Source organism: Miscanthus floridulus, chromosome 6, assembly GCF_019320115.1.
Source record: "Miscanthus floridulus cultivar M001 chromosome 6, ASM1932011v1, whole genome shotgun sequence".
Taxonomy (NCBI): domain Eukaryota; kingdom Viridiplantae; phylum Streptophyta; class Magnoliopsida; order Poales; family Poaceae; genus Miscanthus; species Miscanthus floridulus.
Window position 1 is genome coordinate 132,240,400 of NC_089585.1, and position 16,455 is coordinate 132,256,854.

General features: G+C 42.5%; 1 pseudogene; it reads right to left on the minus strand.

The window, feature by feature from the left end:
• Positions 1–3,343: 3,343 nt before the first annotated feature.
• LOC136457007 (DEAD-box ATP-dependent RNA helicase 30-like) lies at positions 3,344–7,469 on the minus strand (annotated as a pseudogene).
• Positions 7,470–16,455: the final 8,986 nt, after the last annotated feature.

Below are 16,455 nucleotides of genomic sequence, written 5' to 3' on the forward strand. Positions count from 1 at the left end.
ATGCTTGCCGGTTTGCCTCCTTGGCAATGTGGAGGTACTGCATGTCTGCACTCTTTGCATGGATGAAAATCAATGGAAAAAATTTATTGCATGGGTGGTTTTAGATGGGCTTCACACAATGCTGTGGACGTAGGTGACTCTTGGCCTGGGCTCAGCGGTGCTGACGGGAAATGCATTAGGGCCTGTTTGGTAGGGCTCTGGCTCCTCTGAAAATGGCTCCGATTCTGGCTTCTCTGAAGGAGCAGCTCCTCTGGAGGAGTTGAAGCCGTTCTGAAAAACGTTTGGCAAAATAGCTCCTTCTGTTTTTGTAGAATGGATGGAAGAGGGTGAATGTCCATAATGCCCTTGCTTTAACTTGGTTTTACATTTTATTTATATTTTGTGATTTATTACATATTTTACAAGTACCTGGCGATTTTGAACATATAATGAGAAGCTAATAGTTGCTTTTTCTATTATTCTTGCTACAGGGTCCTCCTCTTCTTTACGTAAGGCAAAGCATGCGTACGCAAGGAAACCAGTTGGCCTGGCTGCTACGCGGTCAAGCAGAAGGGCCACCGCGTCCTTTCACGCCCCGAGGAAGGAGGAGCCTGGTTTTGTGGCTCCGTCTGCGCAATAGAAAAAGGGCTCCGGCTCTGGCAGGCTTCGGCAGCGGAGCCGTTGTTCCCGTCACCCGTTTGGCAGGGCTTCGGCAGGAGTCGGAGCCGGAGCCGTTCGCGGAGCCCTGCCAAACACGGGTCCTATCCTGCATGCAGCCATGCTAAGGAATCGTTATTGAAAACTGAATGGAGGGAGTAATAAGCGGTGACGTGGTTGGCAGAGAAGACAGGAAAATCTGCTTATGGAGTTTGCTTTATAAGAGTATAAGAGCAACTCCAAGAGAGTTGTTATTCCGAATCAGATTTAGATATTTTGTGCTACAAAATAGACTCCAACAGATGTTGTATCTGGAGTTGTAAAATACCCAATCGTCTATTCCGTGAATCTCGGTGGCCAAAGAAAGCTAGTGAGCGCCGCTTGCTATCTCGCTTTCCCGTGTGGCTTCGCACACACATGGCCTGTTGCCACGCTGTCCTGGCCGATCCCCGTCGCGAGTCACCGACTCGCCGGCTGCCCTTTCCAGAGCGTGTTCCTCTCCACGCTGCTCCGCCCCTTCGAGCTCCTCAAAAAATCATGCCGTGGCACTACGCAAGCTTGTCGCATCCGCCATCTGCAGGAGCTCTGCCCTGCGTTGTACGTACTCGTTCCCCATCCTTGCTAGTCAGACGGCGCCAATCCCTTTTCCAACCAGCTACATTCAATTTTGATAGATTGGGCGACCTTCGAGTGCTAGCCAAGGCCGGCTGCAGCTTGCCATGGCCTGATGCACGGGCGTCAATACGTGGCAGGGTTGCTGCTGTAGCTTGGGTGCAATTAGCCAATGAGCCGAGCTACCACCGTGATGGTTGTGTCTAGGTGGCCGCTGGCCGGTCATGGAGGAAGCAAAGGCCCGGTGACATTCCGGCGGCGGACTACTGCGCCATGGTGCTTCTAAAAAGATGATGTGGCGAGCTATTTAGAAAGGCTGTTGCAGTTCGTTGTTTTTTTAAGAGGTTTTCTATTTTACATAATGGCTAAATCAAATGATTTGACATCTATGTTTAGCACCTCTCTTGGAGATGCTCTAAGATAAGATAGGAAACTGCAAAATTGGCAAGGCTGGTGCCTGGCAGGGCAGAGGGGTGGGTTGGCAGGCTGCCCTGCGATGTTGGGCTGTTCTCAGAGGTGAGGTTTCATTGACATATCATTTTCTTATGGTTTTTTTACAAAGAAATTCGACTGCACTTCTTTCTGAAACTATCGCCGCTTGCAAACTGACGATAGATCAGCCGGTTAGGCTCCGTGCAGTGGAACCTGTCCACCTGGGTTCAAGTTCTCGATTTGGCACGGGTGCTCGTATTTTCCTAAATTTATTCCATGATTTAACGTCACTATGCTTTCAGTGGTATGTGACGTCCCCGTCGACAGCGAGGCGTCTGTGATGATTTCGTGAATTTCAAGATCTGTCGGCGCAGTCCTTTGGAGGTGCTTATAGGGGTAGGATATGCGTACATGTGTTCATAGGGATGAATGTGCATACGTGTTGTGGGCGTCTACGTTGTACTGTATAATTCTCAAAAAAAAAACTATCACCACTTTGATTTTACCCTTCGAATTTCAAAACCAGATATCTTATTTTCATCCCCTGAACTCTCAAAACCATGCATATTTCCTCTTTGACCTGGTTTGGAATGGTTTTGAAGGTCGTTTTATCATCTTTTTAGTTAAAAATCAATTAATACTTGATAAGATTTTTAAACCATAGAACATGTTTCCAAGCTTTTAAAAATCTAGAGATAAAATAAGATGTGGTTTTAAAACGTTATCAAGTATTTATGGTTTTTTATTAACTAAATAATAACTAAACCGCCTTCAAAACCACTCTAAATCTAGACAGGAAGATAATTTGAACATTTTTAGAATTTAACGGGTAAAGTGTCTGGTTATAGGGTCTGAGGAGAAAAAATAGACTAACGGCAATAGTTCAAGGAGGTAGATGGACTTGATTCTTCTCTCCTCTTTTTGGGTTTTCTCAAGAATATGGAGGCTTTTTTCAAGAATGTGGAGGCCGAACTTCCACGTCCAGTTTCTGTATGGTTTTCGTTTTTATTTTGAGAGGCTATTCAATTATTATTACTAGGAAAATCATGTTCATTTAATTGAAGCCGGACCAGATCCTTTAGTGAAGAGCCGTGCGCCTGCCTGTGCATTTATCTAAACATGAAAAACACCGTTTACAAAATTCGCCATGAACTTACAGTCCAAGATGGCGTTAACCTCCCACAAGATCAGAATCGTAAAGAGAAGACCAAGAAATCCATTTTGTTCAATGACACCGCACACCAACCGAGGGCAACCAAAAATCCATTTGCTCAGTAACACCACAAGTTCGGTACAAGGCCACGTTTAGTTCATCCAAATTCCAGAATTTGACACTATGCAAAAAGAAGATTCCCCGTCACATCAAACTTGCGGTACATGTATAGAGTACTAAATGTTGACGAAATCAAAAACTAATTGCACAGTTTAGTTGTACTTTGCGAGACGAACGTTTTGAGCCTAATTAGTCAACGATTGGACAATTATTACCAAATAAAAACAAAACGCTACAGTGCCGTGAATTTGGGCGGCGCCAAATCTGGGGCCGAACTAAACGCGGCCCAAGTATACAGCCGACTTTAAACGCGACCACAGGGACTAAACAAGACAAAGGGTCCTTCCAAAAGAAATATCTGAATTGAATGCATATGCTGTTGCTAGGTAGTTGATAAATTTTGATCTTTCATGTGAGAAGCTTCATAGCTCCAGGTACTGTAGCGAAAATTGACTTTGTTGTCAATCCTAGTAGGGGGAATTTCTCCGAAATTTCCCAAAGAACGCACTTAATGCCTAGTATAGTATACAAATAGAAGTCCCATAGTTCTTTTGCACCCATCAATATGGCCTTCTTCCACCTAAAGGAAAGGTATTTGATCCAGACATATGACCCCGGTTACCAAACCCACCTCTGCCTCTATGCCGGAAATTGCCTGGAAACAAAACCCACACATAAGTTAATAATACAGGTGAAGCCAGATATGAGCCCGGAACATGCAATACTGTTCTCGATGAATAAATAAACTGTAAAGTTCATAATTACCTCCTCCCCCTGAGTTTGATGACTTGGACATGGATTCGAGTGCAGGATTCACAACTTGGCCAGCTTCCCGCAGAATCTTCACTAGATTCCTTGAGAACTTAGCATTTGCATGTGTGAAAAAAGTAAATGCAGTTCCGCTAGCACCAGCACGGCCAGTTCGACCTATCCTGTGAATATAATCTTCAAGAGTTGTTGGAAAATCATAATTTATCACACACTTTATGTCCTTCACATCTGCAAAATCAACAAATATCATTAGTACTTAATCAAAGTTGATGTGTTGTCCTGAATACCATGCTGGACCACACTGGAACATCAACATTGTCGATCTCCATAGAAGGCAGTATATGGTTCAGACAAGCACCAAAAAAATCCACAGTGCTGACTTTCGAATTCTAAAACACAAGTCGAAGGAGCTGAAAAACTGAACCGGGCATCAATCACTGCTGGATGTGGAATTGATGGTGATTAACCTCTCAGCCTTTATCAGAAAATGTTGAAGACTGCAACTGGCATACCTGGGTAACCACTTATATCCAATAATGTAACAGCATCCAATATCCATAACCCAACCAAAATTCTGTAAAACATGCCAGTCCAACATAGGCTGTAATGATTAAGGTGCTGCATCAGAGGTCACTATCGTGAATCCACTGAAAAGAACGCTGATTACAACCATCTTTTGCCCAGTTCGCACTTGGCAGTGATACCAATGATGAGGCACTTGATTGAGAAAGTAGAACGAGCTTCTAAAGGTTCATGTAAAGCTAGGGGAAAGTAAAGGAGATCCGTACATACGTGCTACTTGTGAAGGATGTGCATTGTGCAAAAAAAATATTTGAAATTAGTATTGCCATTTTTATACACAGGTTTTTATGCCTAAAATTTTGCAATACATCTGCAAAGAAAAAAAGCATTGCTCTCATCAATTCTAAACGAATTAAATGTGTATTTATAAAGAAATGTAGAGAGGTAAGCCAAAAAATACTTGCAAGAAAAGCAGACTATTGGATTGGAACGAATTCAATTGCAAGGGCAAAGAAACAATGAAGAGGGCATCAACACAATACCTAAATGTTCCTAAATGGTCAGATATGCATGGATTAAGGAATTCAAATCAAGTTAAGAAATCAGATATAAAGTACCAAATGCATATTCATTTGGCTGCTACCTTTTCAGGATATCCATTTTATCCAAACGTAGGGCTCCCTAAAAGGGCTAACTAGGAAAGTGAACGTTACCATGATAGCTCAAAGTTGAAGTGCCTGGTAACACTGCCAATGCTCCCGCTCAAATGAGGCAAACCACAGGGAAAAATGATCTACCTTTGACATGATGGCACCTTGGTATACACCACCAATCCACAAGTTCAGTTCACTCAACCAAACGCAGCTGAACAGCCCTCCGACTTATCATCCTTGAGCACTTGGAACTACTACCTAATCCTAATATTCAAATAAATCATCATACCAAGACCACGTGCTGCCACATCTGTGGCAGCCATTATGGGACTCTTGCCGCTCTTAAACCCTGCAAGAACATAGTCCCGTTCAGCTTGAGCTTTATCACCATGTATAGATAATGCTGGCCACCCATCCATTCTAAGTTGCCGTGTGATCTTATCGCAGTCCTTTTTTGTTTGGAAGAATATCAAGATACGGCTCCCATCCATTAGATCAGACAAGAGCTTACTGAGTCTGTGGGAAAGAGGTGAAAATCAACTCACACCATGTCCATTTGTAATCAATAGTAGTATAGTGAGGTGAACATAAGAGTTTTTAGTCACAAGAGTGTCAACCATACATACCTTGGATACTTCTCATGATCTGAAATAACTTCAACAATTTGCTGTATGGAATGATTAGCTTTAAGTTCAGGTGATCCTATTATTACCTGCATTACAATATAATGCCAACAGTTAAGAAAAGGGCTGTCAAAATCAATTCAATACAACACTGTCAAAGAACCAGAAAATAACAATAACAGCACCAATCATGCACCTTGTAAGGATTTTGCAGAAACTGTCTTGCTAAGGCTTCAACTTCTTTAGGCCAAGTGGCACTCCAGTACAAGGTTTGCCTATCTGGGCGGATCTATGGATAGCAGAAGTGTTGGACAAGCATTAGAGCCAGGCAAGACGATAGATATTAATAAGTATTCTGCATTTCTAAACCAAACTGTACCTGTGCAACTATTTTTCGAATTTGGGGCTCAAATCCCATATCTAGCATCCGGTCTGCCTCGTCCAGCACAAGGTATGTCACTCTACGTAGGTTTGTGTGGCCGGCTTCCAGCATATCAATCAACCGACCAGGAGTTGCAATGACAATTTCAACTCCTAAAAGTGCAGATGATAGAATGCATTGAGTTTAAAAAGGCATTCATCTAAAAAGAATTGAACTGGACAGAAGTGTGCAGGTACCTCTTCTAAGGTCACGTATTTGTGGACCCTTAGGTGCACCACCATAGACACATGTGCTTCTAGTTCTTGAATATGATCCAAATTTTGTAGATTCTTCCTGTATTTGAACAGCCAGTTCTCTTGTGGGGGCGAGGATTAATACAATTGGGCCATCGCCTTGTTCTACATGCATTACAATCACGAATTATGAGAAGGGGAATGGAGACAGTCAGAAAACACATACAGAAAGCTCATAGCAAGTTTATAGGAAACAAACCTAGCCGAGGCTGGGCACCAACATGAACCGACCCAGGTAGCAGATAAGATAATGTTTTCCCTGAGCCTGTTTGAGCGATACCAATCAGGTCCCTACCCTTCAAAGCCATAGGCCAACCTTGAGATTGAATAGGAGTTGGCTCCACAAATCCAGATTTGGCAATGGCTTGCATGCAGTAATCTGTCAAAGGAATCGTGAAACAGTAGTATAAGGTTAGTATTGCGTTACTAATCAACGGACACACGGACAGGAAACACTGGAACTAGAGTAAACCTGGGAAGTTGGCTTCCTGGAAGTATCGGACCGGCTTGGGCACATCCCGGCCCTCTACGGTGATTATCCCGGAGGCGGCGGTACTGCACCACATCCGCCTCCGACATAGCCTGGACGGAGGGACACTCCACGTAGAAGTTCTTCTCGAACGGTATCAGGCTCCGGAAGTCCGGCTTAGGGAGGGCGAGCGAGTCAAGCACGTCCCTCCCGCGACCTCCTCCTCTGCCGCCACCTCCATACCCACCACCGCCACCTCCATACCCACCGCCACCTCCATAGCCGCCTCCACCTCCTCTGCCGCCTCCACCACGGCCTCTGCCGCCCTGCCCGTAGCGCTGGTAGTCGCCGCCCGCGGGGGCCGCGGGCACGGGCACGGGCGGGTAGGCGGTGGCGTAAGGGTTCGGGTTCACCGCAGCCACGGGAGCCGGCGGAGCGAACGTAGGAGCCACGGCCAGGTCGCTGCACGGGAAATCAAATCGATCGAGTCAAGTTCGAATTCAAATCAGATCCGAAGAGCTAGAATTAGGGTTGGCGTACCTGCGCCTGTCGTGGTAGGATGAGGGGTCGGCGAAGCGGAGGTCGGAGGGGTTCATGGCGCCGGGTAGGAGGAGCTTGGCCGGAAGAGAGAGCAGGGCGAGGGCGCCGCCGTGCTCGAGGGTAAAGGCCAGGGAGGGGATGGATCTGCTGGTGGCGGCGGGCGGAGACGCGGTGGTCTGCTTTTTGTTGCGTGTGTCTTGGTGGCGTGCCGGAACGGAGAGGGTCGGTTCGCGTGACCCACGTGGCTCGGGCCTTGGAGGATGCTGAGCTTCGGCCTTGTTTAGTTACGCCTCAATTTTCAAAAAAGTTGCTACAGTACTTATCACGTTGAATGTTTACGGTTTATGCATGGAGCATTAAATATAGATAAAAAGAAAAACTAATTACACAATTTGGTAGGAAATTACGAGACGAACGTTTTGAGCCTAATTAATCCATGTTTGAACACTATTTACTAAATAAAAACGAACATGCTACGATAGCTCAAAATCCAAATTCCTAAAACTAAACAGGGCGAGTCGTAGCCTGCTTACAAGGAAAGAGGCCCGGCCACCTTCACACTAGTCGGCAAAGGTGACGGGCCAGCTGAGAATTGACCGCGCGGCGCGGAGCTCCTGTTTGTAACGGCCAAGGTCACAAAGGTACAGTTCCACTTCATTTTACAAAAAATTTTAAAATTTTTCATCACATCGAATCTTTAAACGTATACATGAAGCATTAAATATAAATAAAAAATAAAACTAATTATACAGTTTAGACGAAATTCACAAGACGAATCTTTTAAGCCTAATTAGACTATGATTGGACACTAATTGTCAAATAATAACGAAAGTGCTACAGTACCATTTCGCCAAAAAATTTACAAACTAAACAAGCCCAAAGCCTTTTTTGCCTAGCTACTCACCGGAGCGTTAGAGCATCTCCAATAGTTTAAAAAGATTGTTGTAAAAAAAAAGTTCCAAAAGACAATTGATAAACCTAAATTAATGATTTTTTCAAGTGGATAAAAAAATCAAAAGCACGTTTGTTAGATTTCTTCAACCGTTTTCAAAATCTCGCTCCATAACTTTTCACTTCAAACTTCAATTTTGATAATCCTATACTCTATCGAAAGCTCGTTAGAGGATTATCCATCACAACTAAAAATAAGCTTCAATACCACTATGTGCAAGTGTTTCTCATAAGTTAGCACTTAGGTTTGGTTAAATTGAGCACTGAGATGTGTCAATGCACTCAATGTTGCATTCTTATAATAGTATAACATTCATATACTCAAGACCAGAGATAGAATCTATTCCAACCTCTTGAGTTTGCACAACTCTTCGTATACCATTTCTTCACAATATGTCTTCACAAGGGTTGCAATGAACTTTATCTCAATCCTTGAGCAAATCATCCCTGAACTTATGATTTGAACTAACTCTACCGCATAAGAGTTCAATACATAGCTTCAAGACACTATAACTTTTGGTCCAATAGTGATTTGATACTTGATGTTGTATAACTTCTCATGGCTTGATTAGGATCAACACAAGTACTTGCTTATTTGGCCTAGCCATGACACCTCGGGTGCCAAGCCATCTTTTGTCCTTCATTCTCGCTTAGTTCAAACTATTTCCTTTCTACCTTTGCCTTATTTAGCATTCCTCAAGTCAAACCTTGCATGTATCAGCAATACGCCTTTGTTTAAAAAAACATCTTCTTTTTTTATCAGTATGAAATTCATTATCAATATTCTTGATCTAATTGGCAAGCCATATAGTTGAGATCAACTCATATGCAACTAATCATGTCTTTTTCTCTCTCTTTCACTTGTACTTTTCATTTTGATCAATAATGCCATTCTAGTTTTGATATCCTGTAATATAAACAAGTCTCAAATGTAAGATCAAATAAGATGCATCGACCCATGCCTTCTTTTATCTAGCATTGTTTGCTATTTCTTCACTTGTGCACTATTGATTTTATTACTTCAACTAACAATCAACTAGCGGTCTCTTCTCATTCATAGAAACAATCCATAACTAAGACTAAACCATATCCATTTCTTTTGTCTCATTTTGTTTTATCAATTTACTTGGCTTTTATTCGCTTGAAATATGACATGAGTTTGATATGATCATTTACAATGAAACATATACAAAACTCATCAATTCTCTATTTTTGTCATTCAACCACCAAAACTAACTAGAAGGCCTAGATGCACTTTTAAGTAGGGCCAACGACCCCCTTGTGGGACAATTTTACCTAGTTTTTTGTGATAATGATCCTGCATATAAACATTAACAAAAACAAGGTGACGCTTCATTAGTTGAAATAAAATTGTACATATAATTTAGCCTTGTCTCTCCATAATCAAATGTTGATGGTCAAAATGTTACAATAGTGGCCATCAACACTCGCTCAGCTCGTGAGCTTTTTGTAGGTAACTAGCTGAAACTCTAGCTTGGCTTATTAAAAAAAAAGACAATGTACTGAGACAAGTTAGACAAACGAGTTGAGTGGTGAAAGTGCATCAAGCCCTTTAGTGGGTTTTGGATAATTGAATGACAACGTGATTAAAGGTCTAACTCGTTTGCTAAGTGTTAGACAGGAAATTGGTTATCCTACATGTATTTAATGAAAGCCAAAATGATGTGTTGTTGTATAAACAATCTAGTTCAAACGCAAGGCAACAATGCAAACGTAATCCATGTAAGGCTTATTCACCATGGGATATCTATGATTCTTGAGAAAGCAAGCACGTTGAGAGTTGGTTAATGAGACATAAAGGATTGCATATGGAATGGTCTCACATTCTAAAGCTTGCTACATTGAAAGACAATTAAACAATTGAACTGGATGGATGATTCAACACAATGTGTGATTTGATGGGTTGAGATAGTGAAGATAACAAGGAAATGCTTCGAGGTACTAAATAAGGGTGAAGGGCAAGCAATAGTTTAGCGACCGAGGAACCTAGCTAGGGTGAAGAAGAAAGTACTTATATTTAGTCGAAGTACTAATCAAACCATGATGTTCATATTGAAGTGGAAGATCCAATCTTGGATGAATTGTTGAAGTGACTTGATACAATTGAAGTCAACTCACATTTGTTGTTTAGAATAAAGTCACATGCTCAAGATGGCTATGCCCAAGGAAAAAATCAAGATTGATATGATTGACACCCTCACTTGATGAAGATCAAAAGCTATGGCATTCGGTTTGAAGGAAATCAACTCAAGCGGTTCAAATTCTGTTTTCATTTGATCTTGAGTTAATAGGTATGTCGTACTATTAAGAGGGATGCATCATGTTGATAGATACTATTCATAAGTGCTCAAGCCAACCTATGTGAAGTTTGAGTGTTTTGAGAGCCGAAAGGGCTAACTTGTTTTTGCTGAGTCTGGTAAGCCACAACAATCTTCTTGGTGTTCTCGCTTTGGTTCATCGGGAGTTTCGACAAACGTTAGGAGTTTCGAGAGTCGGAAGTTCCGACAATCGTCGAGAGTTCTGACACCTCACACTCGCCACTGTTTTAGTGACCGTTGGTAGTGTGCAGGCAATGTCTGTCCGGTATTCCCCAACGTCTAGTTAACGGCTAGTCTTTCAAAGGGGCTATAAATACCCCTTAGCCTCCACCTTTGGTGGCTGCTGATTCTGCTGACTTCTATACATGTTTTTTAGCCTTGAGAACACTCTCCAACCCTCTCTTAGTGAGTGATTTATCCAAACTTGCAAAATCCATCTTGTGGGTTGAGTGAGATTCAAATTGAGAGCAAGCCACCCTTGAGCACTTGTGCATATTTGTCGATCTCATGATTTACATTTGTTACTCTTAGACTCTTCGGCCCTAGATAGCTAGGCGTCACCGGAGAGCACCCAAGTGCTTGTGGTATGCCTTGGGAAGTTTGTAACGGTTCGATTCCACTGTCGTAAGGGAAGGAATCAACTAGTGAAAGGAGAAAAAGTAGTTGAAAAATACTCCGGCTAGAGTGGCCTTTGTGGTCCTCTAGAGCTGACCTTCGCTGGGTCTCTTGCAGCCCCCTCAATGGAGAGTAGGACTCGACGGAGTTCAAACTTTGGTAAAAGAAATATTGTGTCTCGATCTCTCTTTATATTTGGTATTTGTGATCTTTGTGTGTTGCTTGAGCTTGTCAACAGGTTACCACTAAATGCCAGCAACTTGGTGTGAAAGGAGAAAGTTGGGAGCTGGTCTGCACAACCCGTGTATACTGGACGCGTCTGGTATTGGGGGCCGGTAGCCAGTTTATTTATTACTTGGTCTAATCACTTGTGTTGCAAATTTTTGGCTCATAGTTTTTCTTAGTATAGTTCATAATCTCTGTGGTTGTCTCGTGAGGGGTTTATTTCTCTGACTTAGAATTTCCAAGTCATCAAAAAATTCTATTCTAATCGTTTCCTTATTTTAAAGGGTTGAATTTTTAGAAACGCCTATTCACCCCTCTCTAGGCGGTATCCTCGGTCCTTTCAAGTGAGCTAACGAGCTATGAGATTTTCGTCTAACCATGAAACAACTTAAAAATCTAAATGTTTGCCACAACTTTGACTATAAAAATTTTCTGGGTTGCCTATTTATGCATTTGTTTTTCTTTTCTAAGCCAATGACATTGTCATATTGAATAAAGATACTTACCTCGCTGGTTTTGTTATTTCTTTCAATTTAACACATATATTTAAGTATTTTTTAAATTATATCCAACAATAAATCTTACACATATCTCGGAGCTAAACTTGTGCCAAGTAAGTCGTGGATGAGGTGTTAACCAAGTGTGGCAGAACCGTCCGAAATAACGCAATTACAGAGGCATTTTTCTTCTACTAGACACTAAGCACCCCGAGAGCGAGCTACATCGGACGGATTCCATCGAGCACACCCAAAGAGAGAGCCCGAATAATCCACATTTTTCTCTCAGGATCCAGTAATGAGAACGAGTTTACATGACTTAGTCTATTTCATACATCCAAAGTTCTTTGAAATATATTATTACAGTATCAAATTCAGAGTGCAGAAATTTAACAGTGGAATGAAAAGAAACATCTATCGATAATATACGAAGATCCATCTGTGCCCACCAAAAGAATCTTTCACACAATGGCTACTCCTCAAGCAGTACCTGCAACAGGGGTAAATAAACCCTAAGTACATAATGTACTCGCAAGACTTATCTGACTAGTGGAAATAATTTCCCGACTCTAAGGAATATGATAAGCTTTATGGTTGACTGGGTTTTCTTTTTGCAGAAAGCAATACTAATAGTGCATCTGTGACAGAACCGCCCAATTTATACAAGATCAAGTATGGTTGTCCCCGCTAACACGTTGACACACCCATACTTTCACTCATATAAACCCGGTAGTCCGCCAAGTGTCCCGAAAGACCTCGGTAAATCAACATCACAACCAAGATCGCGTGATTAAGCAAATACACATCACATACATCGGGTTGCAGCGGAAATAATATTACAAAGGGGTTAACAAATAATAGTACAAGTTTGGGTTTCAAAACCGCTTAGTGAAAACAACATAGCTTTCAAATGATTACATTAATATAAGTTCCAAATATATTGCTAGCTTAGTGACATCATCCGACAAAAGCATATAGATGAGAAGTAAGTATAGAATCACCGAGCCCACCGGCGGTTAGCCACCATCATCAACAGGTCGAGAACATCACCTGCAACAAGGTGGGATAAACCCTGAGTACTCGAATGTACTCAGCCAGACTTACCCGTCGGAAACCAAAACAAATGACACCAAGGATCATGTAAGGCTTTCTTTAGTGGGCTAGCTGACTTGTTTGCGAAAAGCATAAGCTATCATGAAGAAACCATTTTAAGTACTTTGCATCATCTTTATTATGGCCTATCCATCTAGGTAAGCACTTGTACTATAGTAATCACTTGATTAACCAATAACATCCAGTTACCAATTTAGATTTAGCATATCCCATACCATCCAGATCACCGAGTCAACTTTCCAGGAATCTCGAGTTTGCTAGGAACCACATTTACCCGGGGGCCGACCGACTGCACTTTGGTCTTATCATCTCGCCCCCGTGTCCTACCACACCTGCTCCGGCACAGTGCGCTGCGGGCAATCTACTTGGCCCGAAAAATCTCCCAGCTTCGCGGTCGGAAGGTACTTTATCCGGCCAGCTAAATGTAAGGCATGCGTTCAACATGACTCGAGGCCCAACAACAGTCGGTCCTTAATCGACACAGATGGAAACTAACAGCACCCCAGAACCATGTCTGGTTGCCTCCAACTTTTTCCGTCCGGTCTCCAATTATCCATCACACATGGTTAATTCCAGGATATCATTCTTTCCATAGCTAAATTCTTCCAGTAACCACCTATAATGTAGGTGACCGGATATCTCCGATCGCTACCGGTCTAAGCAAGGCTAAGCAGTTATTCGATCCTGACCTAACAGGGTAAAAAGGTAATAAGGTAGGCAAGGATAGTAATAAATGCATCAACGGTTTCAATCAACTCCTACAACTTAATGCAACAATATATAACCTGTATATAGAAAGAATTGCTTTTAATAATTAGGAGACTTATAATGCTCCGGGGCTTGCCTGGGATCCGACACAAGTCAGTTCAGTTAGCTGGCACCATCCTGGTGACATCACAGGTCCTAACACTTGCTTAGTCCTTCCATCTTCGGGATAGATCCTGCATACACCGTCTTTGGGTTCGGCTCCAATATCACGTCCTTCACATGGTTCATCTAGCGTACCTAGATGAGATGCAATATGCAAGTGAATAAATATGAAGAATAGTACCATGAGACACATCACAAAATAGCAAGCCAGACAAGCATAGTTTACACTAACACACTTAAATACTTTGCGATGCTTAACTTAAACATCACACAATCTATCATGCTAAGATGGCAAAGAAGACGACAACACCAATTATGACACAAGTTTCCCCAGATCTCAAGTGCTCTAACTCAGTCATCATTCAAGGCATACGTCACACTTAACAATATACAAGCAAGCACTATAATTGGAATCTGCCAATTTCTGGACATGCAAACAGCAGCTCCAAGATTTAGCTATAACTGGAGTTACACAAAAATCAAATGACTTGCAAGAAGACATTATGGAAAGCTTATGAAATTTTCTACAATTCATCTTTAATGATCTTAGCATGATTCTCAAGTTAACTAAGTCAAATATATCCATTTACAAAAACTGGTCCACAATTGACAGAAAACAGCCATTTCTGAAACCCAACTTTAAACAGCTGTAACTCTTAAACTACTTGGACAAATGACACCAAATTTTAATAGAAGCTAGATACATGAATTATCTACAACTTTTGTATAAACAAGTTTCACAACAAAGCACATTATCATGAAGAACTTTGCTAAGTTCCCAGATCTGTCCATAAACCACATCGGCAAGAAAATAATTATTAACTTATGTTGCAAATACATAATTGGGCAAAACCAACTTTACCAACATTTCACACATGACTAAAGAACACCAGAAAACCTAGTGTCCATGACCAAATAAATTCTTTTAATGCATTTCTTAATTTATTTTAGATAACAAGGTGACTTAATGAACATATACCAAAAGTGCACAATAACTTCTACAAAAATTACAGTGGCTCACATATCCTCTCAATAGTCTACTGTACCAATTTCACTCCATTTTGATATGTATAGCAACCTCTATGAAAAAGACAAGTTGCTAAAGCAAGAATTCATGTGAGAGCAAGATAAACCAATAACTCACTCATACTTCATTCAATACTCATAAAATTTTTACCACACATCAACTATCACATGAGTAGCATGCCACAAAAATTTCACTTCATTTGGAGCCCTAGATCTACAGTTATGAAAAATAACAAATTCAACTAGCATTACAACCTTACTGCACAAATCTATTTTTACCGCAAAATATTTAAACTAAAACATGCCATATTATAGATCCACTGCATAGACAATTTCACAAGGATTCCAAAAAGTCCTCATTTACTATTTTACGAATTTTCTACGATTTACTATGAATTTCCAAAGTTCCTACAAAATAATTACAAACCAGTCCTTACGGCACTATTCACATGAGTCTATGACATTGCAGCTAGGCCCTTGACTTTCGTTGAATTATCGCGCAAGGTCCCTGACGCGAATTTGGAGCAGAGGATCGCCGGGGATCGCTGCTCCGGCCGGAGGAGGCCATGCCGTCGGCGGCTGAGGGGCGGGGGAGCACCGGTGGGTCCACGCGCACCCGTAGGTGGCCGCAGCTTGCTCCGAGGAGGCCCGACGCGGCCTGGCCACGCACGCCGATGGCCTGGACGACGGCGGGAGGCGGCAGCTTACCGGCGGCGGTGCTCCGGTGGCCGATGGCTTGGGCGAGCGTGCGCGCGAGGTGCAGCATGACGAGGCAAAGGCGGTGGTGCACGTGGCTGTGGCCATGGGGGCTTGGAGCGGCGAGGACGCTGCGGCGGCCGGAGCTTCCATGGCGGCCATGGTGGACATGCACGGCGTTCGCAAGCTCTAGAGCGAAGGAGGGCGAGCGAGGGCAGTGAGTGAGAGCAGGGAGGAGTGGGGAGCGTCTAGGATAGCTTGACCTCCACTATGAAGCAGTAGGGGCGCGGCAGGGCGGCCATGACACGCGGCGAGGAGGTGGGCGCGTGGTGCTTGCGCCTGGTCGCCACGGAGGCAAAACGTCGAGCACGTGGCGTGCAGCGAAGTGGACAAGGTGGGAGGCCGTTTTGGGCTAGCTCGGGTCCGAATTAGACTTTGGGCCCAAAAGCAAAGTTGTCAATCTCGGCCTACTCTACATTTCATATTAAGAGTGCACAGCCATTAGAGCTACAGATTAGGAAATAATCAAGTGCCAATATGACATTGTCAAAGTATCGGCAACAATTAACAATCTTTCCATATTGATGGGCAAAATGAAGTCCGACAAGTGCCATCTTCTTGCCTGCTCTTCTCCACCACATAAGCTCCAACTTTTGTCTTTGGACCAAGTTGAGTTGCTTAATGAATTTTGGAGAACGTGGAATGCCAACGTCGTTGCTTAGCGAAACTGACTTAGAATAATTCTAAGTGTTGAAATCAGCAGCAGGTTCCAACTTTGAGCCTCTGTTTGACTTATTTCCAAGTTGATCTAGCTCTTGGTCCAAAAACAAAGTTTGTTCTACATGATATGTACTACAACTTTCATTTAAGGTCCAACCTCAAAAATGGTATAGAACCTACTGTTCTACTTTGACCAA